Here is a 25898-nt window from a genome sequence, read left to right on the forward strand (position 1 = left end):
GTCGAAGAACAAATATGTAGGCAAATTTCTAACTGCAAAAACGATAGGGAAATAATAGTTGGGGATTTCAACTACCCCAATATCAACTAGGATACAAACAGTGTGAAGGGCACAGAGGGGACGAAATTCTTGAACTGTGTTCAAGAGAATTTTTTTTAGCCAGCACGAAACAAGCCCAACGAGACAGGGTGGAATTCTAGATTTAGTCTTCGGTAATGAAGCTGGGCAAGTGGATGAAGTAACAGTGGGTGACCGTTTTGGAGATAGTGACTGTAATACAGTTAGTTTTAACATAATCATGGAAAAGGACAAAGATAAAACAGGAGCAAAGGTTCTAAATTGGGGGAAGGCAAATTTTATGAAACTGAGAGGTGACCTAGCAAAAGTGGACTGGATACAGCTACTTTCCTGCAAGGAGATTTGTCCCAGTCCTGTTCAGGTGCAGACCGTCTGGCTTGTACAGGTCCCACCTTCCCCAGAACCGGTGCCAATGCCCCAGAAATGTGAAGCCCTCCCTCCTGCACCATCTCTCCAGCCATGCATTCATCTGGTGTAATTTCCTATTTCTATACTCACTAGCATGTGGCCTTGGGAGTAATCCAGAGATTACCACCTTTGAGGTCCTGCCTGCTAATCTCATTCCTAACTCCCTAAACTCAGCCTGCAGGACCTCATCCCTCTTTATTCCTATATTGTTGGTACCAATGTGGACCACGATCTCTGTAGCTGCTCGACAATATCCATGACCCCTGCACCATGGAAGCAACATACCATCCTGGAACAATGCCTGCGACCACAGAAACGCTTATCTGTTCCCCTAACTACAGAATCCCCTCCCACTATTGCTCTCTTGTCTTTTTTACTCCCTCCCTGCACAGCTGATCCACCCATGGCGCTCTGTTCTTGACTCTTGCTGCACTCTCCAGCAAACCCTACTACCCATTGTTCCTCAGAACTGAATACCAGTTAGAAAGTGGGATGCTCTCCGGGGACTCCTGCACTACCTGACTTGACCGTTTTGTCTGTCTGGCAGCCAGCCAGTCCCTCTCTGCCTGGGTTTTCTTAAGCTCCGGGGTGACTACCTCCTGAAACATGCGATCCACGTAGTTCTCTCCCTCACGGATGCGCCACAGTGACTCCAGCTGCCGCTTGAGCTCCGAAACCTGGAACTCAAGCTTCTGCAGCCAGTGGCACTTCCTGCAGATGTGTTTGTCAAGGACACGGTGCATCCACGACTTCCCACATACCACAGGAGGCACATTTCACTTGGGCGAGCTGCCCTGCCATTACTTAACTTTACAAACTTGTTATTGCTAGTGTAATAAGTGGAAGAACTTACCAGTTATTTGACAATCAGCTTTTCCCCTGTACCGTGTAGGCTGAAAAAGCCGAAAAGAAATAGACCAAAGAGTACCTCCCTCCCCAGCCAGCGAATTCCCCCACACACAACTCACAGCCTTACTCTGACCAAACAGCACTATTCCAACTAGTAATCACTAATAAATTACACTAATTTTAAAAAAAAACTAGTAGTACTAACCTCCTCACCCACAAGATAGCTATCTGAGGGTTTTTATTTTAAAAAAAGAACTTTTTTCTCTCATCTTTCTAAGCTAGCCACAGGCAACAACAGCTGACACCCACCAACCAACCCATAGATTTCCCGTGATGTCACTGGCAGTCTCTTTCCACCCTTCAAAGCCAGCTCACACCGACACAGCCAGAGAGCCTGCTGCTGACTGCCGCTGCCCTGGACTTCAGGTAAGTAAAGGGCCTCGAGCCCCGCTCTTTATTTAAACAGCTTTGCTCCAGTCACGGTTCCTCCCAGGTCCGCCCCCTACTGCCGCTGCCCTGGACTTCAGTTTGCCCCAGCAAAGCCAAAGGACATGCAGCTGAAGGACATTTTGATCAAGCTTGAGCAGCAGTACAATCCCAAAACTTTGGAGATTGCAGAAAACTATTGTTTTGGAACAAAGAATCAGCTCCCCAAAGAGGACATTGGGAATTTTTTGTGGCCTTCAAAAAGCTGTCAATTCAATGTAATTTTGGAGAATTTCAAGACTGAGCATTGTGTGACAGATTTGTTTGCAGCTTAAAAAGTGACCGCATTCACAGTAGATTGATGACATTGCCAACGTTGACTTTTGACATAGCTTGTCAAATGTCCATGGACATGGCTGAATGTGACTCGAGGGAAGTGAGAGTTATCCAGTTGTCAGCAGGTTGATGAGGGGTCATTTGAGATCCAGACGATCAGAAGCACAAGGACGTCCAGTGGAATTTCACTGGGCTTCGAGGTCGATGTAGCGTTGAATGTAGCTCCGATAAACATGGAGATCGATACGGGTGCATCTGTTAGCGTGATTTCTGAGTCGCTATAAGTTGAAAAGTTGAGACGACATCAGCTGGAAAAATCACGAGTAGTGTTATGTAGTTATGGAGGAGAGAAAATTCTCATAATTGGAAGTGTGTCAATTCCGGTCACATTCAATGAGCAGTGTGCAAAATTGCCAATAATTGTTGTGAACGGTAAAAAATCAACCTTGTTAGGAAGAAATTCCTTAAAAGCACTTAAGTTACATTGGACAAAGCTTATTCTCCATGAAGCGAAATTCACTTCACAATTCAATGTGGTTGATGAGTACCCTAAGGTGTTCAGCAAAACTGGCAAACTGATTCAAGGCTAATGTACAAGTTCAGAGATGTAGGGGTTCAGAGGCTACTTCATTGTAGGTTCGTCCAGTACCCGAAGAGAGAAGGTAGAGCAAGAACTGAAAAGACTTGAGACTGAGAACATTATCTCTATGGTAGAGCAGAGTAGTTGGGCTACTCCCATAGTGGTAGAACCAAAGTCAGATGGTAGTGTAAGAGTATGTGGTGATTATAAGGTAACCATAAATCAGGTACTGGAAGGTAATCCACCTGATACTTTGCCAAACATTGAGGATCTGTTCACAATGCCGTCAGAAGACCAGATTGTTTTTCAAAATTAGATCTGACAAATGCCTATCTGCAGTTAGACAAAGAGACTAAGTCATACTTAACTGTCAATGCACACATGGGTCTATTTCAGTTTCATATGCTGCCATTTGGCGTTTCTTCAGCCCTGGAATTTTCCAAGGAGGTGATGAACCAAATTTTGCAAGGAATGGAGGGAGTAGTGTACTATTTGGATGACATACTTATTTCAGCTCCAAGCAAGCAGACCCATGATGACAAACTGAAAGAGGTGCTCCAATGCTTGAAAAAACATGGGATTTGAGTGAAGACACACAAATGTGAAATGGTTCAAAACTCTGTAGAGTACTTGTGTCGTAATGTATACAAGGATGAGTTCATCCTATCAAGAGTAAGGTTCAAGCAATTAGAAATGTGTCACACCCTCAGAACATCTCTGAGCTCGGATCTTTTTTGGGCCTCGTGAATTACTATGGTAAATTCATACCAAATTTGGCAATATTATTGCATCCATTGAATGAACTTTTGAGGAAGGGCATTCCATGGAATTGGACAAAGGAGTGTGATAAGGCTTTCAAATTGTATAAAAGTCAACTTGTAGTGGGTATAATGCTTGTACATTACTATATGTCCAAAGAGATTAAGCTAGCACATGATGCCTCTCCTTACGGAGTAGGTGCTCTGATCTTTCATGTTGGATAGTGGTGAGGAGAGACTGATTGCATTTGCCTCTCGCACCCTCAGTCCCAGTGAATGAAATTATACTCAGATAGAACTTGAAGCGTTGTCCTTGATTTTTGGAGTAAGAAGGTTTCATAAGTACTTGTGTGGTGCTAGTTTCATGATCATAACTTACCATAAGCCACTGATGGCTATTCTGAATCCAAAGTACTCACTTTAGCTGCAGCCCGAATGCCTATAAGTATGACATTAAATACAGATGATCAGAAGATCATTGTAATGCCAATGCAATGTCTAGATTACTATTCCCATCAGAGATAGAGCCCAATAGGGAACATGTATTTTTCTTTTCATACGTCAACAAGTTGCCAATCACAGCAAATGAGATTGGTAGAACAACTCGTAGGTGCCTTGTATTGGCAAGAGTGTACGACTATATCACAAATGAGTAGCCAACACAGATACTGGATTTAGAAATCAGGCCTTTTTTATGCATAAGAATGAGTTGTCAGTTGATAAAAGTTGTGTCATGTGGGGAACCAGAGTTGAAATCCCTGGAAAGTACAGATCGCAGTTGCTATGTGATCTTCATGATCAACACTTAGGAATATGTTTGACAAAAGCTGGAAATTTACAGCCCCTAAACGAGCGGGCTAGTGGCAGGGGGGCATAAAATTGGGTGGGAGGGGAGCTGTCTGTTCCCCACCCCCTCCCACCCCCACTGCAACTTTATGCGGGGCAGCAGCAGCGAGAAATGGCCTGTCCATCCCAGGCCAATTAAAGCCCTTAAGTGGCCAATTAACTGGCACTTAAGGGCCTCCTCCCGCCACCATAGGTATTTTACCCTCGGCAGCTAGATGGCAAAAGCCTCAAGAACACCGCCTGGTAAAGCCTTTTATACCTTCTTTTGGGCTGTGTGGGTCCCTCCTGATCAGGCACCCTGTGCCCCAAGTAGGGCTGCCCTTAAAGCCACAGTCACCCTCAATGCACATCACATTCCCCCGCCCCCCTAACTGAGCCCCTTTGCCTCACCGGGACCCAGTCGATGGTCCCCGGCGAGGCCCTAAAACCTTAACTGTCCTCAGGGGCCGTCCTTCACCTTGCTTGCGATGGTTGGGTGTAGTCCCAATAGTGGCCACCACTTCCGGTGGCACTGCTGGGACTAAGAGCTGCCAGCCTGCTGATTGGCCAGCAGCTGAATTAGGCAGGACTTCCTGCCTTAAAGAGGTGGAAGTCCTGTCAAAGACCAACTAAGGGCCTGGGGAGTGAAAAATCCCAGCCTGGCTCCCCAGGCGCGGTGGAGGTGGGCTCGACACCAACTTTTCAGCCGGGCCTCTTGCCGAACAAAACATTCTGGCCAAAGAGTCTAGTGAGGAGCTATTTTTAGTGGCCAGGATTAGATAAGGACACCAAAAATACAGTGAAACTGTAGTGCATGTCATTCTGTAGAAATGAAAAAAACCATCGGTACCTCTGCAGCCATGGAAATGACCAGCTGAAGTGTGGCAGAGGCTGCACATAGATTTCACAGAATTAGAAGCATGACAGCTATTCATTGTGATAGATAGCCATTTGAAGCGGGTTGATGGGTTTCTGATGAATTGAACAACAACTAGCAAAAACCAAGATATTTTGCGTAGTGTGTTTGTTGCTTATGGGTTCCCAGAGGAAATTGTGTCCAGCAACGGACCTCAGTTTTGTTCAGAAGTGTTTGTACAATTCATGAGAACAAACGGTGAAAAACACACTAGAGTTGCATCATATCATCCTGCTTCCAATGGAGCAGCAGAGTGCAAAATGCAAATTGTTAAGCGCCTTTTGTCAAGCAAATGCTAGTGTTAAGACCGACCGCTCCTGTCAAAGCCCCCAATCAAAATATATGATTCTGATTGTGAGGGACCAACGCACTATTAATTCAATCCTGTCACTCCACAGATCGGCTAACATATCATTTAAAACTTTCCAAATTATAGAAAGACCCAGCCAAATTGTACCATCTATTAACCCCCGAATGAGACTAACCAAACCAGGTGTCTTTCAATCAACAAATTAACTGTTTAGTTAAAAAAACTAAATTCTTAAACACTATGAAGATATAAACAACATTTAAAATAGAAAAAATTGGAGTCCTTGCAAGTTTACAGTCCAATGTTGCTTGAAGTCCTCACAGGATGTTGCTCAAAGTCCTCACAGAATGTCGCTTTCCTTCTCCAGCAAATTTCAATAATTCATGACTTGCAAACACTTCCAACAGAATCAATCTGACTTTAGAGTTTTTGAGGGATAAAAGATTGTCACAGTCTAACTTCCCTTTCTTCAAATTAAATTACCAGAGATCTCTGTTTTGGTTTGACTTTTTTTAGAATTTTGAGAGATAATAATAAACAGACTAAAATTCTATTCCTTCAGTTTAAATGGTTGAGAGTTCTTTTTCCAGGTGCTGTCATCACAGCTGTGTCCTGTGTCTGTTAGAACAAACTGTCTTCAACTAATAAGCCAGTTCAAAACTGAATTGTAACAAATGTATCACATGAGACTCACTCCCAGTGGCTGTTTCCATGGTATCGAGAATGCATCCTTTGAATCGCAGTCTCCAAATGGCTGCTTCTAAGGTAACGAAAATGCACCTTCCTATAACTCCTGAGGCTTGCTGGTTCTTAAAGCAATACTGATCACTTGCAAGCCTTAAGGGCAAACCGCATATTCTGAAAAAAAAACTACAGGACCGTGACACTGGGTACAAGTCTGAACCAATGTCAATTTTCATTGGATCGCAGGCTGGCGAATTTTCTAATTACCTATCGTAACACCCCTCACATTACTACCAGCAGAAAGCCAACTGAATGGTTCCTTAGAAGTATTACTGAAAACAGAGACATTTTGTCGAAGCTTTCTGTCTTGCACTCATTAGGACAATTTGCAACAATACCAATGTCAGGAAAGCAACAAATTTATACAATATGAGAAGAAAGTGCTGATTGGTTGACAAGTGGCCTCTGATTGGAAGCGACATTGGCATGGAGAATGCACCAGTTTATGGTGAATGACAGTTAACTGCCAAGCTTTGTTTGAAATTTAAACCAGGCAGCTTGACTCTGATTGGTCAAGGCATTGCCCTGAGGAATGAACCAGCGAATGGCTGTCACTTATTTTGTTAGTTGAAACAGGCGCAATTCGTGTACATGTTCATTCTATCTGAAAAGTACAGGGCTCTGCAAATGCACCTCATCGCGAGCCCAACTGACAATCTTAAATTAGTTGCCAGCGTAATTCTTAGCACACTGAAGATTATTTAGCAAATGTTGTCCAATTGCAGAACCACACCTAATGTTGGACACTGTGTTTTGAGTTTTGCAAGCACAGGCTGGTTGGGAATGGTCTGTACCTTGCCCGTTGCGAGGAGCGGAAGGGACATGTTGTTTGATATGCATTTGCAGGTACTGGAAGCTGCATATATTAATACACAGAGCCCTGTTCTTTGCACACAGAAAGAACATGTACACACAAAGAACAAAGAAGAACAAAGAAAATTACAGCACAGGAACAGGCCCTTCGGCCCTCCAAGCCTACGCCGATCCAAATCCTCTATCTAAACCTGTCACCTATTATCTAAGGGTCTGTATCTCTTTACTTCCTGCCCATTCATGTATCTGTCTAGATACATCATAAAAGACGCTATCGTGCCCGCGTCTACCACCTCCGCTGGCAATGCGTTCCATGCACCCACCACCCTCTGCATAAAGAACTTTCCACGCATATCCCCCCTAAACTTTTCCCCTTTCACTTTGAACTCATGTCCCCTTGTAATTGAAACCCCCACTCTGGGAAAAAGCTTCTTGCTATCCACCCTGTCTATACCTCTCATGATTTTGTACACCTCAATCAGGTCCCCCCTCAACCTCCGTCTTTCTACTGAAAATAATCCTAATCTACTCAACCTCTCTTCATAGCTAGCGCCCTCCATACCAGGCAACATCCTGGTGAACCTCCTCTGCACCCTCTCCAAAGCATCCACATCCTTTTGGTAATGTGGCGACCAGAACTGCACACAGTATTCCAAATGTGGCCGAACCAAAGTCCTATACAACTGTAACATGACCTGCCAACTTTTGTACTCAATACCCTGTCCGATGAAGGAAAGCATGCCGTATGCCTTCTTGACCACTCTATTGACCTGCGTTGCCACCTTCAGGGAACAATGGACCTGAACACCCAAATCTCTCTGCACATCAATTTTCCCCGGGACTTTTCCATTTACTGTATAGTTCATTCTTGAATTGGATCTTCCAAAATGCATCACCTCGCATTTGCCCTGATTGAACTCCATCTGCCATTTCTCTGCCCAACTCTCCAGTCTATCTATATTCTGCTGTATTCTCTGACAGTCCCCTTCAGTATCTGCTACTCCACCAATCTTAGTGTCGTCTGCAAACTTGCTAATCAGACCACCTATACTTTCCTCCAAATCATTTATGTATATCACAAACAACAGTGGTCCCAGCACGGATCCCTGTGGAACACCACTGGTCACACGTCTCCATTTTGAGAAACTCCCTTCCACTGCTACTCTCTGTCTCCTGTTGCCCAGCCAGTTCTTTATCCATCTAGCTAGTACACCTTGGACCCCATGCGCCTTCACTTTCTCCATCAGCCTACCATGGGGAACCTTATCAAACGCCTTACTGAAGTCCATGTATATGACATCTACAGCCCTTCCCTCATCAATCAACTTTGTCACTTCCTCAAAGAATTCTATTAAGTTGGTAAGACATGACCTTCCCTGCACAAAACCATGTTGCCTATCACTGATAAGCCCATTTTCTTCCAGATGGGAATAGATCCTATCCCTCAGTATCTTCTCCAGCAGCTTCCCTACCACTGACGTCAGGCTCACCGGTCTATAATTACCTGGATTATCCCTGCTACCCTTCTTAAACAAGGGGACAACATTAGCAATTCTCCAGTCCTCTGGGACCTCACCCGTGTTTAAGGATGTTGCAAAGATATCTGTTAAGGCCCCAACTATTTCCTCTCTCGCTTCCCACAGTAACCTGGGATAGATCCCATCCGGACCTGGGGACTTGTCCACCTTAATGCCTTTTAGAATACCCAACACTTTCTCCCTCCTTATGCCGACTTGACCTAGAGTAATCAAACATCTGTCCCTAACCTCAACATGGCGGAGGGGGAGGAGTAGCTTTAGTGATTCAGGATGAAAACACTTCAATGGCAAGAGAGCATATAACAAGAAGTAAGCAGAAATGGAGACTTTATGGGTAGAATTAAAAAATAGAAAAGTATTTAAACTGTAGTGGGAATTGTGTATAGGTCTCCTGGTAGCAGCTGTGAAGTGGTAGATTGTATTAATGTAGAAATCAGGCAAGCATGTAGTAAAGGCAGAGTAGTTTCAATGGGGGAGTTTAACTTTCATTGGAATAAGCAGACTAGCTAGTGAATTTCTTGAATTTGTTCAGGATAGTTTTCTTATCTCCTAGATCAACAAGGGAACAAGCCATAGTAGTAGACTCGCCAACTTTAAGGGCATTTAAGTGGTCATTGGATTGACATATGGATGAAAATGGAATAGTTTAGGTCAGATGGTTTCACAGGTCGGCGCAACATCGAGGGCCGAAGGGCCTGTACTGCGCTGTAATGTTCTATGTTCTATGTTCTATCCGTCATGTCCCTCTCCTCGGTGAATACCGATGCAAAGTACTCGTTTAGAATCTCACCCATTTTCTCTGACTCCACGCATAACTTTCCTCCTTTGTACTTGAGTGGGCCAATCCTTTCTCTAGTTACCCTCTTGCTCCTTATATATGAATAAAAGGCTTTGGGATTTTCCTTAACCCTGTTTGCTAAAGATATTTCATGACCCCTTTTAGCCCTCTTAATTCCTCGTTTCAGATTGCGCCTACAATCCCGATATTCTTTCAAAGCTTCGTCTTTCTTCAGCCGCCTGGACCTTATGTATGCTTCCTTTTTCCGCTTAGCTAGTCTCACAATTTCACCTGTCATCCATGGTTCCCTAATCTTGCCATTTCTACCCCTCATTTTCACAGGAACATTTCTCTCCTGCACGCTAATCAACCTCTCTTTAAAAGCCTCCCACATATCAAATGTGGATTTACCTTCAAACAGCTGCTCCCAATCTACATTCCCCAGCTCCTGCCGAATTTTGGTATAGTTGGCCTTGCCCCAATTTAGCACTCTTCCTTTAGGACCACTCTCGTCTTTGTCCATGAGTATTCTAAAACTTACGGAATTGTGATCACTATTCCCAAAGTAGTCCCCTACTGAAACGTCAACCACCTGGCCCGGCTCATTCCCCAACACCAGGTCCAGTATGGCCCCTTCCCGAGTTGGACTATTTACATACTGCTCTAGAAAACCCTCCTGGATGCTCCTTACAAATTCTGCTCCATCTAGACCTCTAACACTAAGTGAATCCCAGTCAATGTTGGGAAAATTAAAATCTCCTATCACCACCACCCTGTTGCTCCTACAGCTTTCCATAATCTGTTTACATATTTGTACCTCTATCTCACGCTCGCTGTTGGGAGGCCTGTAGTACAGCCCCAACATTGTTACCGCACCCTTCCTATTTCTGAGTTCTGCCCATATTGCCTCACAGCTCGAGTCCTCCATAGTGCCTTCCTTCAGCACAGCTGTGATATCCTCTTTGACCAGTAATGCAACTCCTCCACCCCTTTTACCTCCCTCTCTATCCCGCCTGAAGCATCGGTATCCTGGGATATTTAGTTGCCAATCATGCCCTTCCCTTAACCAAGTCTCAGTAATAGCAATAACATCATACTCCCAGGTACTAATCCAAGCCCTAAGTTCATCTGCCTTACCTACTACACTTCTTGCATTAAAACAAATACACCTCAGACCACCAGTCCCTTTGCTTTCATCATCTGCTCCCTGCCTACTCTTTCCCTTAGTCACGCTGACTTCATTATCTAGTTCCTTACAGGCTTTAGTTACTACCTCCTTACTCTCCACTGACCTCATTTGGTTCCCATCTCCTGTTGCGCCTGTTTCAGCTAAACAAAATAAGTGACAGCCATTCATTGGTTCATTCCTCAGGGCATTGCCTTGACCAATCAGAGTCAAGCTGCCTGGTTTATATTTCAAACAAACCTTGGCAGTTAAGTGTCAGTCACCATAAATTGGTGCATTCTCCATGGCAACACCTCTACCAATCAGAGTCCACTTGCCAACTAATCAGCACTCTCTTCTCATATAGTATAAATTTGTTGCTTCTCTTACATTGGTATTCTTGCGAATTGTCTTGATGAGTGCAAGATGAAAAGCTTCGATAAAATGTCACTGTTTTCAGCAATACTCAAGTTCTGTGCTTGACAACTATTTATTAGAAGTGTTACGACCGGGACAGGAGGAGTGCACTGTTTTTTCTAGTTCCACTTCTCCACAGGTCACAACATATATTTAAATGTTTACCCACGTACCAGTACAGCCAATCATATACTCATTTTTTTTAATCCCAGAATAAAATACACCAACCAGGTTTCTTTAAAAAACAAAAAAATTATCAGTTTATTATAAAACAAGACTTAACCAGTAATGAAGCAAAGCATTAACAGACAGATTGAAATATGAAAATTCCCTTTTTAATATTCCCCAATTACACTCACACACACACTGGAAAAAATACAGAAATTCTCTCTACAGAGGTCTGTTACAAGAAAAGACAAAAAAGACCACTTTGGCCAAATACTTACTAATTCTTGATGAAAAAAAGAGAAAATATGGAAGGATGTCAGTTGTCCCTTTTTTAGTTTGGCATCCGGGTATACAGAGATGGGTCACTGGAATCATTTCAGAAGCAGTCTATTCTGGAGATGTCGAGAATTATTCTAGTAGGCTTTCCAGGAGAAACGTGGCATCAGGGTTTTCCATCAGCACACATTTGAATTACAGGGTTTTTTTTCAACTTCGCAGGAGCTATGCAGCACCAGGGATTTTAGCTCTCCCACAGTGATCTTTGCAGAATTTCTTCAAAGAGGTAGAGAAGGAGGTGAGCTGGGTGGTTTCTTCTTTCTCCCAGCAGGAAAACATCAACTGTCTTCAAGCAGTTCACACCCTAAATAAACTGAAAACAACATCCGAACCCCAAACTGAAAGTCGACCTCCTAACCTCCAAAAACCTTGACATGTGGCTTCTCTGTAACCATTTTTCCCCAGGTCACCATGGGTTCTGTTGTTTACTGAGCCCAAAGCACATGACCTCCAGCACAGGTGGCTTTCAAACAACATCTCAAGTGTCCCGTCAGTGAACTTGGTAAAAAAAAAACACATCTTGGAATTATTTCAGTTTTAACTCAAGTCCTCAAAAAAAAAGAATATTAAACAGTGGAAGTACTTTCATAACAGAAGACAGCCCAGAACAAGGTTTTCATCACTGAAACCACATTTAGCGCAGTCAGTAGAAGAGAAACAATCAAGACAGAAAGAGAAGGTAGAATGAGAGAAAGAAGTCTGAAGTTGAACCAGAAGGTTAGAGTGAAGAATCACCATCAGAAGTGCTTGAAGTAGCTACCAGAAAGAGTCATGAAAATATGTGGTCCTCACACATATTTGGTCAAGATGTTTGGTAGTGGAAAGGTTAGGTTTGTACATATTGATCATGTTTTACTTCAAAGGTTCAGGAAAAAGAAGAAAGTTCGAAAGAATCAAATGAGACTGATGAATCAGATAGTTTGGATGCAAGTCGAGTAGTGTTACGACCAAGTGTGAAAGGGGTCTGCGAGTTCCCTCTCAGCCTTTTCCTGGTTTGGCCGTAATAGGGTTTAATTTTTAAAACACCGTGTTTTAGCTTCCCTCTCTGTGAGTCCTTGCTCACTGCTCTCTAATTGTAATGGCAAAGAAATCAACCAGACACGTTTTCTCAGATTTAAACAAGAAAGGTGTAAGTTTGTTAACCTTAAAACTCTAATTCAGTTAAAACTACTAAAAATACATGGCACAGCCACTAGTATGCACACGCGATGAACACACATGCAAATAGAGACAGAGGAGGAGAAAGAAGGGGAAAAGTTTGAAGTAATAGCTGGAGTTCAGTTACTGACTTTGGGTTTGATGTAAAGTCTTTGATTGAAGTTAAGTCTTGCAGTTCCCGTTGGGGCACAGTGCACATTTTCAAACTTCTTTCACTGGTCTTCTCTCTTGAAGCTTGAGTTACTTCCATGGGTCCCTGAACCTTTGCTTGAGAGAGAGTGACAAGGAGAGACCTTCCTGCTCTTTTGTCTTCAAATTGCAGTCTGTTCCTTTCTGTATGGCACAATTCAAATAATCCCAGGTTGCCCAGCAGGTTAGTCATATGACTAGCTCCTTATTTGGATTAACCTCTCCTGCAAAGTTTGTGGATTTCCCCCAAGATAACCAGACACTCTCAGTGGGGGAGGTGGGGGGGGGGGGGGGGGGGGGGGCGGTGTTGGGGTGGAATGCTGGCTCTTACACATCCAATGTCTCTTGATCAAAATCCATCTGGTTGATTGAATTAGGGAGGCACTCCTTCTTCCTGCAACTATTAGGATGCAAATGTGCAGCCATGTTTTCAGCAAGTGGTCTTTTTAAACAAGTTATTTCAAGTCCACTAACAGTTCAAAAATAATGTTCCATATGACAAAATTTATATGTCTCATTTTTGGTAGGTGTGGTTTCCGTCACAGTTGCAATAATTACTTCAACAAAAGTCATGTCAGAAACTATTGCAAGAGGAAGTCAGATTTTAGATCCAAATCAGAGTCTGACTGACAAGTCAAATGAAGTGGAACTTTCAATGGTAGGTCAAGGTCAAAATCAGCCTTTGTTGGGAAAAACTTCTCCTCAGACTCATTCCAAGATCAGTCGAGGTCTTTGCACAAGTTCTGAAAGTTTGAGTCAGGAAAGGAGGTATCCTCTTAGGAATAGGAAACCTGTGGTTAAGTTTGATTTGAGAATAAAGGAAAACAAGAAATGTATTATTATTGTGTGGAAATAGAACAAATTGTTGATTTGGTATGTATATTGGAAAGAAAAGAGACAAATGAAACAGTTCTCCACTGAAATTATTGTCATAAGACACAATTATTGTCATATTTTACATCTAGACCAGTTCTACTGTAACTTTTTCATTAAGGAGGGAGGAGTGTAATAGTATCATCTTGGGACCATTTGTGTGTATTTATGTGTATAAGAAAAAACAGATTTAACCTCCATGTTGTACGTACGAGTGATGTTGTCAGGAAAGATATGACACTGGCCCTCCCGGCCTGCCACCAGGAGGCTGCTTCCAGGCACCTAAACTGGTCCCTGCCACTTGTGGGGACCTGGAGATTGACTGGCAAATCCCAGTTGGCCTCCTTTAATTGGCCTCAGTAAGCTCTTAATGAGCTGTGATGGGTACCCTGCTGCAACCCTCCCATCCCGCCTTTGAAAAAATGGTTCGGAGGCGGGATGGAGCCGAGGAATCGGTACACTGGCCAGCGGGGCTATTTTTAACTCCCACTTGCCTCCGTTCCTGGCCCCGGCTGGGGATCAAATTCCAGCCCCTGATGTTTGACAAGACAGCTCAAAGCTTTAATAGCTACTCGTGGATCCCCTGCGATGCTACCAATGGTGAGATAGAGGATAATTGCAATATTAACATAACATGCAATATATTACCAGGGCCACTAACATACAGTGATTGAGTAAATTAAGTAATGTTTTTATTACACAGTTTTTACAAGAATGTAAGTGATAGTTTAGGGATTGAATTATGTGCACATTCATGTGGAAGATCTTAATCAGCATGCTAAAAAAATGTGAATTGTGCAGTTAATTTTATTTTTTAGCTTTTTTAAAAGCCCAAGTTACAGAGGAATGTGGCAGCAGAGATGTCCCTGGTTGCAGTTAGATAGGACATAGGTTGCAGCAATGTTATGTAACATAACTGGGGAGTGAGGTGGCATGTGGGCTAGCAAAGTTGTGGTGTAGGAGCATTGGGTATGTGAAGATCTAGGCAAATGAAAAGGAAGCTGAAGGAAAATCTGTTTGAAACATCCCTAACAAGAAAAACTTTAATACAAAAGAGAACTTTAATGATGATTCAACCTCATTAAACTGCAAGCTGAGAAATAGAACTATACAGGAACACTTAATAGACATTTTTTGTCAGACAAAGGCAGCTGGTAGCCAAAGACAAATCCTGGGTTGCTCTGGAATCAGCAGAACTGGCTGGTACTGTCTTGAGATATAGACCCCATTAAACTTCAACAAGTGACATACAGTATGAAGTAGCCCCACTAAACTTTAAGCCAACCATGAACAATAAGGGAATAGGCATGCCTGAAGGAACCATCAAGATGTGCATGTGTAAATCACAAAGAAAGTCTGGACACAAAGGATATCAGAACTTTACAATATCTAGATCCTTTACTGCAGTCCGCCAGGACAATCTAATGGAAAGAAGACATTTATAGATTTATCAGACACCAGGTGATCATCAGTTGAGTCACCGGGCACTTGAAGACTTCAGGACAGGTCTGGTTGTGTTTTCTTATTTAATCCATGTGGTGGTGGTTAAATAAAAGATCTGTCTGAGAGATAGTGTATTTGTGTGTGAAGGCAGATTCGGGTCCACAAACCCCACCCTAGCACTCAACTTGTGAGGTGTGAAAGTCATAAATAATTCCTACAAAGTCCTACCATTGAGCCATGACTAGCACCTAATAAAAAATGTAAAACAAGACTTACATTTAAATAGCACCTTTTAAAAATTCAAGATGTCACAAAGTGCTTAACAGCCAATGAAATACTTTTGAAGTTGCGTTACTGTTGTAATGTAGGAAATGCGGTAGCCAGTTTGTGCACAGCAAGCTCCCACAAACAACAATGTGATGATAACCAGATAATCTATTTTTGTGATGTTGATTAAAGGACAAATATTGGCCAGGACACCAGGGATAGCTCCTTTGTTCTCCTTCGAAATAGTGACATGGGATCTTTTATGTCCACCTGAGAGGGCAGATGGCGCCTTGGTTTAACATTTCATCCAAAAGACAGCACCTCTGACAGTGTAGTACTCCCTCAGTACTGTACAAGTCCTGAAGTGGGACTTGAAACCACAATTCTGTTTTAGAAGCAAGGGCACTACTAACTGAGCCATGGTTGACACAAACAATGCTGATGGTAATTTGCAGAGGTGAGGTGTGGGAGCTTGGTGAGGAGAGGTTTGGTGGATGAGGTAAAATTGGGACATAGCTGTGGGCTGGGAATAATGAGAATAATTGCACAGTGCCACTGTCAAAACCACAAGAACGCGGATTTTCTTAGGGGCTGGCCAGCAGGTGGGAGTAAGGGAGAAGACGTGGGAAGAGGACAAAAGTATGGGTGATTAGTGTAGGGGGATGAAAGGAGCAAGAGGTAGAAGAAAATCACAGCAAGCAGAGGGAGGAAAAGCACAAGTGCAGCACAGAAGGGAGTGAAGCAGAATTATTTGCCTTCGTTCCAGAAGTCAGAAAATGAGTTTTCCCAGCTGTTACTGCCAGGTGAGAAAGAGGTCTAGGGTTTCCTTTCAGCCTTCACCTGGGTCTTACGATAACAGGATTAATTTTAAACACACCGTGTTTTTAGCTTCCCCTTGGTGAATCCTTGTTCACCGCTTTCCAAATATAAGACAAAGAAACCAGCACAAACAGGCTTTCTTAGGTTTAAAGAAAAAAAGTTGAAATTTATTAAACTTAAACTCAAACTCTAATTCGGTTAATGTCTACAGATGCATGCCACGCCCCAACCTAACATGCATATATGATACACTCATGCAAATAGAGACAGAAAAGAGCAGAAGAAAAATAAAATGGAAAGGTTTGAGACAATATCTGAAGAGTTTTTGTTACGGTTCTTTGAGCTCACTGTAGAGTCCATAATTGTAGGTAGATCTTGCTTTTCTTTGGAGCCCAGTATTCTTCTTAAACCTTGTTTGCTGCAGGAGACTCTTCTCTCTTGGGGTTCATGTGGCTTCAGTGGATTCAGAGGCTTGTGAGAAAGAGATGGGAGCAGGCAGGGGAGAGATTTTCTCAGTCCAGGAGCAAACAACTTTCTGCCCAAACTGTTTGTACAAATTCAAAAAACTCAAGTTGCCTAGCAGGTTAGCCATGTGACTAGCTGGTTTGACCATGTCCATTTGTGTATTTGGCCATCTTAGCAGTCAACCTGGAATGCGAGCTCGCCCACCTTCAACGCCTGGTGATCAAAAGTCCATTGTGCGTTGAATATCAGGGAATGGCTGCTTTGTCCTTCCAAACACCATCTGTTAATACGCAAATGTCTTTTCCAGCCACGGCTGATCTGTTCAACAAGTCCTCCTCTCACTCCAGTAACAGTTTAAAATCAATGTTCATGACAAAATTAATGTGCCTCATTCTTGGCAGGTGGGGCCTAGCATGACACCAGCACTGATCTGAGCTAAAACTCTATTATCTAAAAAAGATAATGATCTATATTTATCTTAAACATCTTCACACTGAGCTTGTTTTGACTTGATTAATTTACAGGTTTAATGAGCTTAATTAGCATTTACAGCTGTGTAAAAATATGCCAATACCAGAAATCTGAAATTTGATTTCTATGTATTGTGATGAAAACCCCACATGCCAAATGAAAATATTAATTTCATCATGTGGAAATTTGCCTGAGACGTTTACTGGACATTGTTACAAATAACTTTTAAAGCAGAACAGCTGGCAGCCAAGATGGCCATGCACAATTTGCATTTGAAAAAAAACAAAGGATCAGGCTGGAGACATGAGATTACTCAGCCTAGCTAGAACAATGGAGTACTCTCTGATTCACTTATCTGGGATAGGCTTATCAATGGGGGTTGTCAAAAGCCATCGACACCCATTGACTTTGAAGAGCCAAACGTCGCCCCCCCCCCACCCAACCAAGTATGACTGAACAGCTTGTGGGAAGAACCTTGAATTTCAAAGTTCCTTCTGGAAGATTCTGATTCAAACACAAAGAGGTGGTCAGATCATGTGACCGCTTGTGCAACTCTGGGAGTTTGTGAATTGTGACTCAGAAGGCAGACAGTAACTGAGATCCAGCAACAGAACATCCCTCTCTCTCTCTCTCTCTCTCTCTCTCCAGTAAAGTCCCAGAGGAGCCTTGGATGCAGCTCCTGCACCTCAAGTCTACAGACCCTTACCGTCAGTAACTAGGGGGACACGGATAAAGCCCCTCTTCTGCCTTCCAGAACCAGAGAAGAAAGCCCAAACCGTGCACATGGCCCAGCAAGGACTTCAGGACTACAATTTCAACTAAAGACACTGAGACTCAGTATTTAAATTCCATTTATTACAGACTCTACTTCAACCGTTCAACTGTTTTGCCCTCTGTAATCCATTTTTGTGTGTGTGTGTGACTCTTGTGTGAATGTGGGGCATGGATGTGTAGCATATGTTAGTCATTTTAACTGGTTTCAGGGTGATAAAGATAATAAACTTACATCTTTCTTGTTTAAACAAGAAAACTTGTCTGATTGATTCATTTGCAATTATATTAGAGGAACAGGAGCAAGTGTTCACTGAGGTGGTAAGTTAAATTATTGTGTTAAAAGGTTAAACCCCCTGTTGCCCTCAGACCAGAGAAGGGGCAAAAGGGGGGAGCCTGAGACCCCTTCCTCACCTGGTCATAACAGTATGACATGCTACTGTGAAAATGGGGTCCTATTCTGATATGCAGCAACCAGAGTGCCATTACTTTTTATACTTACTGTTATAAATCCTGGGATAATTCATTAATAGTTGTTGAAAACAATTTTGTTATTTGAGTTTTAAACTGGAGAGAGTGGAATTAATTGGGAATAGAGATTGAAGAGAAAATGGATAAGAGAACAGAGAGAGGCACAGAAAATAATAAACTGGCAGGATGGTGCAAGAAAGAGCTGATGGAATGGAGAAAGAATGGCTTGGGATAGAAAATGGGAATGGAAGATGGAGAGAGAAATAAAGTAAGAGAAAGGGCTTGGAATAGAAATAGAGGAGAGAGGTGTGAGAGGGAGATGGGATGGGATTAATAGGGAGAGTCAAAATAGAGAAAGAAAAAGGGATAAAGAAAAAAGGATGAAATAGAGAAGAGAGTAAAATGATAAGAATGGATGGAGATGAGAATAAGAAACAAACAAAAGAACAGAGTCAGGACTTGGAGAGATAGTGTAGTAAGACAAAGATATGTGGAGAGAGAAAAAGAGAGAGGGGTGGTAGAGAAAGAGGGGCAACAGAAAGGGGAGCACAGCAACAAGGCAGAGTTCAACCTATGTAACAAATTATAGTAAAATCAGTTAGTACATTAATCATTAAACAAATTATTTGATTAGTTAAGAGACTGATAAATAAAATATATATTTTTAAAATTGTATTTATTAGGCTGATTCATCTTAGAAATATAATGGCATGTTAATGATGCACATTATTATGAATGTGCAAATCAGCCAGCAAGGACAGGGGATTAAGAGATATGCCATGAGTTGTGAATCTCCAGAACTTGCTTTGCATAAACAGCATCTCGCCCCTAGCCTCCCTGTTATTTTTAAGACCTTGCTGGATTTGCTCATTAATTGCCCATAAACTCACCACAGAAAGCCGATTCTGAAGTTCACAGCATACCATTTTAACAATGTGATAATTGTTAATGCAATAGCAATCTACCACTCTAGCCCAGAAAAAGAACAATGTAAAATGTTCAATCTCATTCCTGTGTGTAGCCAATGGTATAAGATTTTTAAAATTTCACATTTAAATGTAATTTTTTTTTCGGTCTCTTTTTAGTCTCTCTCTTAATTGATTCTTTCTCTTTATTTCTCTTTCTGTACTTGATTTGACTCAAATTTACTCTATTTCCTTCTCCATCATTCCTCTGTTTCCTTCTCAATCCTTAAATCTCTTTGGTTAAGGAGATTCACTGTTGGTCCTGCTATTCACTAAGGCCTCAGATGCCCCATTGCCCTCGACATGCCATTATTGCACTTCCAGCAAGTTATGGTACAAAAATATTTGAGCTGAAGGGTACAGAAAAATGTCTGACTAACAGGGCATGCTATACCCCACTCCAGCGAGATGTGCCCCATTAATTTACTATATGAATCTTTAATTCTTAGTCAGCATTCAATATTTTGATTACAGATCAGCAGTTAGTTAACATGCCGAATTAATTGTGCTATGACTTGCTGCATATCATTGAATATTATTAAGTTGAATATGATCACAGCACTAACATGTGCTTAGCATTTATACACTGGAGCAGGATTTCACAACCAGGGGCCCACACGAAGGTTTCAAGCAATCTGCCAAAAATAACTGTGGGTTTTTCTGAACCTGGGCCTGATGGCTGAGCTTCAGGTTAAACTGAACACCAGCAGACTGAAACACATGAAGTAAGAGATAGAGAGAGAAAAAAGCACTTTAATATAAAAAGGAACTGGGAGTCTGGGGCAGCAGCAACAGGAGCAGCCAAAGATGCCAGGTTCTGAGCCCCCACCCCTGTATTGTACAAATGGAAATATGGCTCGTTATTGAGACTCACTTAGGGTTCCACACGACATGGTGGCCTCCGTGCTCGGCCACTCCTACATGGTGTTCCTCATGGCGCAGAGGAGGTGGTGGCAGCCTGCTCACTTGCCTCGACTTCCAGCTGAGATGCATGTGGTGTCATGCTCAGCATGGAGATGCCCATGGGGGCATCTCCTGAGGCTGCTGCACCCACATCATTGCAAGGGCAGCCTCAGTCACTTGGCCCTGCTGCACAGATGGTCCCTCAGTCAGAGGAATTAAGGAAGCCGAGGATGATGAGGGTGTCCTGTGAGGGGTGGCACCCTCATCCTCCTCTGTGACATCCTCAGTCCTTGCCTGGCTCTCCGGATGCCTGGTAGAGGACAATAAGTAGGGTGCATCTGGTAGCCCCTCCAAAGATCTCTGTGCCACCATTGCCACTGACCAGTCCACTCTACCCAGTGTCACATGGATCCTGTGGCTATCAGTGTGCAGTTCCTGAGTGCACTACAATTGGTGCCGCATATAGCTTGCCAAGAGGTTGGCCACTCTCTCTGTTGAGGAGCTCAATACGCACATAGCCCTGAGTCATTGTGGCGCACATGAGCTGGATGGACACCTCCATCCTCTGCCCAAGACACCGCTGTGCCTCAGGGAACTCCGACATGTGGGAGCACATTGCCCTGCTGCTGTTCAAGGTAAATCCTCCTTTCCTGCACCTGTGCCCAGTTGATCAGGGCTGTGTCTGCTCTCCCTCCTTTGATGGGAACTGAACACAGCTCCCTCTGCCTTTGGCCCCTCCTCCTGCCCACTGGTGTTGTGATCATCACCATGTGCCACCCCGTCTACACGTGCACAAGGACCCATTGAGATGAGAGTAACTGCACTGGTGGACAGTGCACTCGTAAAGTGTGACGGTGCTTTTTCTCCTTCATGCTGCTCTGGTCCCATGGAGGGAGGAAGAGAGACTGCCCTGGGTTGTATGTTTGCATCTGTAGGAGACACAAGAAGAGATGAAGAGAGCTCGACTAGCAGAATAGAAGCCACTGCAGTGCTGAGGCTACCCAATGTTACTCAGTGCGCGACACACTATCAGACAGAATGGAGTGCACTGCACCCTCTCAATGACCACTTTGCCTTCTGTATTCATCAGGTCCTCCAGGACCTCCCATTTCGTGGTGCCTGGCTGCCTCCTCTTGCACTACCATTACCATTGGTGTCTGCTCCATTGGATAATTTAGTAGAAAATCAGCACTCCTCCTCCCGTCTGGGCCCCCTTCTTTGCATTATGTGCCTGCTTCTCCTGCAAGGACAAAAGAGAATGAGATAAGGCTCTACTGTTCTCTGCCATCTGCCCCTATGTATTAGGAGCTGCGAGTCTCAGTGGTGACAGGTCCTCAGCAGCTCTTTGGCTGTGAGCCATTCTGAGGGATGAGTAAGTGCCCTGGGCACACACCCCTCCCATACCCAGGAACAGCATGCACCCTGGGGCTCCTCAGGTGACATGTCTGCTGGAGGGTGCAAGCCCTGAGCCCTTTCCAATGTGTTGGGGGTTGTAGTCACTTTGCCAGAATGTAAGAGGTTTACGGCTCTGGATCCAGGTTCTTCTCATCTCGCTTCTGCCGCTGACAGTGGCAGCAATCTGCACACAGGCCTCTTTGCTTTCAGTTGATGGCTTCCTCCTGCCACCCTCTGGAAAGAAGACCTCCCTCCTCTCCTTCACAGCCTCCAACATTAGATCAAGGTCAGGATCAATGAAGCAAGGGGCAGCCCTGCCCTGGTACCAGGCCTCCGACCCTCCTGACTCATCTCACTTCCCTCTGGTGCTGTGGAAGACTTTGGTACAATCAGCAGTTCTCTCCTTCAGGATAACCAGCAGTTTTAGTGATGGCTGCTATGGGGAGTCTAAATCAGTCCCACACTTCATCTGACCCACCTCTGTTCCAAGCCCCACTGGCTCTGATTGGACAGGATCTCATCTCCATATTAATAAAGGGCTCACCCACGTGAAAATCGGGATTAATTGGTTTCCCACCAGAGACGTGTTCCTGACCAGAAAACAAGGCACTCAGGATTGTGATGGAATACTCTTCACTTGCCTGGATGAGCGCAGCTCCAGTAACGCTCAGGAAGCATGACACCATCCAGGACAAAGCAGCCTGCTTGATTGGCACCCCATCCACCATCTTAAACATACATTCCCTCCAACACCAGCGCACAGAGGCAGCAGTGTGTACCATATACAAGATGCACTGCAGCAACTCACTGCGCCTCCTTCTATAGCACCTTCCATACCCGCAACCTCTACTACCTAAAAGGATAAGGGCAGTAGTCACATGGGAAAAGCACCATCTGCAAGTTCCCCTCCAGGCCACATGCCAACCTGACTTGGCACAATATTACCATTCCTTCACTGTCACTGGATCAAAATCCTCAAACTCCCTTCCTAACAGCACTGTGGATGTACCTGCACCAGATGGACTGCAGTGGTCCAAGAAGGCAGCTCACTATCACCTTCTCAAGAGCAATTATGGATGAGCAACAAATGCTGGCCTTGCCTGCAACATCCACATCCCATGAAACAAATAGAAAAAAATCCTGACTTCTGTTTCCCACCTCCCTGGCGAAAATTCAGCCCCATGGTTGCAGACATGTTGAACCTGCTTGAGTGAAGAGACTCAAGGGAATGTGGTGGTGTTGTGGTAATGTCACTAGACTAGTAATTCAAAGCCCAGGCTAATACTCTGTGGACACGGGTTTGAATCCCACCATGGCAGATGGTGAAATTTTTAAAAATCAGTTAATAAAAAAAAATCTGGAATTAAAAGCTAGTCTAATGATGACCATAAAACCATTGTTGATTGTTGTCAAAACCCATCTGGTTCACTAAGGTCCTTTAGGGAAGGAAATCTGCTGTCCTTAACTGATCTGCCCCAAATGTGACTCCAGACCCACAGAAATATGGTTGACTCTTAAAATGCCCTCTGAAATGGCCTAGCAAGCCATTCAGTTCAAAGGCAATTAGGGATGGACAATAAATGCTGGCTTAGCCAGTGACACCCACATCCCACAAAAAATGAATTATAAGAAAAAACCCACTTGAACCGATGACTGACTTACAGATCCTCATTGTCCTGAATCTACATGCCCTCTGTTCTCTGCAGGTTGTTTTGAATATATAAATATGCGTTTATATGTGGCATAAGCAAGCCTGCATACTCTGTGTTACTGACCTTTATTAAAGATATCACTCAATGGCTCAACGTATTAGTATACAAAACCTACTGTGAAACTGGGAAGTTTTAGTTTAGTGATACAGCACTGAAACAGGCCCTTCGGCCCACCGAGTCTGTGCTGACCATCAACCACCCATTTATACTAATCCTACACTAATCCCATATTCCTACCACATCCCCACCTGTCCCTATATTTCCCTACCACCTACCTATACTAGGGGCAATTGCGAATGGCCAATTTACCTATCAACCTGCAAGTATTTTGGCATGTGGGAGGAAACCGGAGCACCCGGAGGAAACCCACGCAGACACAGGGAGAACTTGCAAACTCCACACAGGCAGTACCCAGAATTGAACCCAGGTCGCTGGAGCTGTGAGGCTGCAGTGCTAACCACTGCGCCACTGTGCATTGCAACCGAAATTATTTTTAATTTTTGTTAATGCTACCCTGTTATACCGGCCATTTCCCTCACCATAAGCAGTGGGGACTGTTATAGATTTCAAAAGGGAATTAGACACATGCTTGAAAAGGAAAAGTTTGCAGGACTACAGGAAAAGTGTAGTGTCCTCCTTCTGAGCTACAAGGTTCTATGGTTCAAAGAATTCTTCTGTGAATGGGTCTCCTGGAAGTGCTGCAGTTCATTGACTGGTTGTAAATACTATTAATACATCAGTGACACTATGGCCCCATCTTTGGTGTACATTGTGCAGGAAATGTTGCAGCAATTGGAATGCCTACCTGATGTGGTCAGTGAGAGGCCATTATGATGGTCAAGTGTCATTTACATTGAATTGGTAAACTGCCTGTCTGTTTTGAACATGGATAGGCAGCCATTCGAGGGCTGTAAATCCATCAGTGCAACCACAGAGAATGGGCCTGCAGTAGCATGCTGAAGGGTAGAATTGGGCAGGTTGGAACTTTGAAGGAGTCCCTGTTCACACTGAAAAATGGGGTGATAGACAGGGCTTATGTAAATAATGAATAAAAGATATTTTAATGGTATAATTATATAAAATAACAAATAGGCAGGAAATGGTGTTTGGAATCAAAATAGTTAATATCAAGAATGGTGGGTGCATGGTGGGGTGATGCAGTGGAGGGGAAATAAATGACAAAGTCTCACAAGAGGCTGCTTTATCTCCAGAGGATTTATGGTGCCTCAGTTAAATAATAAAGCATTCATTTAGCTCTTTATTTTCAGACAAGAACGACAGTAGGAATGTTTCATTTGGACTATGAACGCTTTTTAAAGTGTTACATCATTACAATTGTTCAGGAAATCACAGGAGGTATTCTGGACTGTTCAACAACAATAACAACTTGTTAGTAACTTGCTGTTAACCCAGAAAACATCCAATAATTTATGTGTAAGCCATGACCAGAGCATTAGCAGGCTTTTTGCCACAGTATGAACACAGCTGAGCCCAACCCTGTCCTTAGACTGCTGGAACTATGTGCATTGCCTTCAATTTGGCTATACTAGATATTATCTAACATTTACCTACACTGTTATGTAGGCCCCACTGCAACATACTGAGAGCAGGGTGTTGTCCATTAGCATGTCGGAATCCCGCAAGTATGTGCAGCGCGTCTGTCAGCAGCTTCTTAACCCAGCCACTTCATTATAATTTTACCACTGAGTTTTCCATCCAATCACAGGCAATGGATGCGACTTAGATCTCCATGATGAAACTCAAGTCCAGTATTTAAAGGGACACTCCAAATATGCTATTTGAAGGAGTGTGGAGTTGTGAACCAAAGAGAAACAGGTACCAGAATAGAGTCCAGATGGGCAACGGCTGTTGCTCATTTCAGTGATGCCTCCCTGGATGTGTTGCTGGGGGCTGTGAGGAGTTGGAGAAAGATATTGTTCCCTAGCAATGGGAGGAAGAAGCCTGCTGTGGAGTCCGAGAAGGCGTGGTTAGAGGTTGCCAAGAAGGTCAGCAGCAGAAGCATGGTGCCATGCTCCTGGATTCAGTATAGAAAGTGCTAGACTGACTTAAGCAAGGCAGGAAAGGTGAGCACAGTAGCACATTCACCTACATCCTGCTGTGCGGATCACTCCACGCCCTCCCTCTGCCTTCTCAAGTCTACCCCAGCACATCACTTCTCACACCTATTTACCTTGCACGCTCACCTATCCTCTTTCTATGCAATTGCTCGCATCCCTATCTATCCATCCATCAATGCAAAAGATAAGGCTGAAGCATTTGTAACAATCTTCAGCCAGAAGTGCCGAGTGGATGATCTATCTCGGCCTCCTCCTGAAGTCCCCAGCATCACAGATGCCAGTCTTCAGCCAATACAATTCACTGCACGTGATATCAAGAAACGACTAAAGGCACTGGATACTGCAAAGGCTATGGGACCTGCCCAACCATCTTCAGCTGCTTCATCAATGACCTTCCTTCAATCATAAGGTCAGAAATGGGGATGTTTGCTGATGACTGCACAATGTCCAGCACCATTCGCAATTCCTCAAAT

This window comes from Heterodontus francisci, chromosome 20 (assembly GCF_036365525.1).
Source record: "Heterodontus francisci isolate sHetFra1 chromosome 20, sHetFra1.hap1, whole genome shotgun sequence".
In the NCBI taxonomy this organism is placed as follows: domain Eukaryota; kingdom Metazoa; phylum Chordata; class Chondrichthyes; order Heterodontiformes; family Heterodontidae; genus Heterodontus; species Heterodontus francisci.